Genomic DNA, 1609 nt, shown 5'->3' with positions numbered 1-1609 from the left:
GATGGCTAGATGGCTATCCTTCTTTGCGGAATATAACTTCGAGGTAAAGTATAAGCCGCGAAAGCAGAGTTCTTTGGCTGATGCGTTGTTACGCAGACCAGGCTATGAGCTTGCTCATGTTACAACTGTAACGTCGTCTGTGACGGATTTGATCTGCACCGCGTATGCGGATGGTGGGATGTGTGTAGCGTTGCTACGGGCTCTAGGGAGCAAGGAATTTGGAGGCTCGGTCAAGAATATCACCAAGACTGCGTGCACGATTGCACCGATATTCGTTGAGTAACGGCTTGCTATATTATAGCACCGATTCAACGGATACACCACGAAGTGTGGTTCCTCATAATGAGGATTTGAAATATCGCATCCTCTGAGAGGCTCACGACACGCCACTCGGTGTTCATCTCGGTCGTGAGAAAACGTACATTTCCGTGAATCACCACTATCAGTGGTCCAAGTTGTACAAATAGACGAGCACCTTTGTGCGCACGTGTGAGACGTGTCAACGGGTGAAACCCTTTCCAAATGCGGCTGCGACGCTGGCCAGATTCCCAATAACCACTGGGGGCTGGCAGTCCATATATTTGGACTTTGTGTTTGGTCTGCCGGAATATTCGGCGTGCAACACGTGTGTCGTGGTATTCGTCGACCGGTTGAGCAAGATGGCTCATTTGGCGGCGGTGTCAGGCACCATCGACGGAGTCGGTACAGCAACGCTGCTTGTAGATCGTGTTTTTCGACAACACGAACTCCCAGAGTTTCACGGGAAAATTTTGGTCGACTATCTTCAAGGTGCTTGGCACCAAGTTAGATATGTCGACAGCGAGGAATAGCCAAACGGCTAGCTGATGTCAGCCTCCTCACCATCCGCAAAGAAGTCAATGACTTCTTGTCTACCAGACTGAGTGTCCTACGACACGTTCGCGATGCGATGGCTGAAAGCTAAGATCTGCAAAACAAATTTGCAGCTGAAGAAGGAAGAGGCAAAGTAGAAAGCATAAGGTCGGGGACACGGTTTTATTAAATTCCACAAATTTGCCTACACATGCAGCCTCTGCTATCTTCCGGACGAAGCTTCGTCCACGGTTTATCGGGTCGTTTAAGATTGTGGTCAAGCGGGGCCTAGCGTATACGCTGAAACATCCAAAACGGATGCGCACCCACCTGGTGTTTTACTTGGGCTTGCTCAAGCCGAACCGGGGTCCGGCGCAAGTGATGCCGGAAGCGTTGGCGCCGGAGCGGATCCCACGGGCCCTCGGCCACCCAGAAGCTGAACCAGCATCTGATTCTGATCACGGAGTGCAAAAACCTCCATTTCCAATGACGCCAAGCGCTTCACCGTCGAATGGAGTGACGCATTCGCCTGCTCCACGGCTAGGGGTCGCTCCGACAGAGCGCAGTAGTCCTCAAGGCGAGGCAGCCGGAGCACGACGTGCTTCAAATACCCCAATAGCGTCCGCACAGCGATATGCTACTTCAGCATGACGCTCAGCAGAGCTCGGATCACGAAGGACCTCGTCGTCAAGGGCTCAAAAAGCATCGCGAGTCACCAGACGGCGGTCGACCCGGTCGTCACCGCCCATCACCGACTCTTCTCGATGAGAACGGTGAG

This window comes from Plasmopara halstedii (genome assembly GCF_900000015.1).
Source record: "Plasmopara halstedii genome assembly, contig: Scaffold_444, whole genome shotgun sequence".
In the NCBI taxonomy this organism is placed as follows: Eukaryota; Oomycota; class Peronosporomycetes; order Peronosporales; family Peronosporaceae; genus Plasmopara; species Plasmopara halstedii.
The sequence above is the reverse complement of the archived record's forward strand: the minus strand, read 5'-3'. Positions refer to the sequence as shown.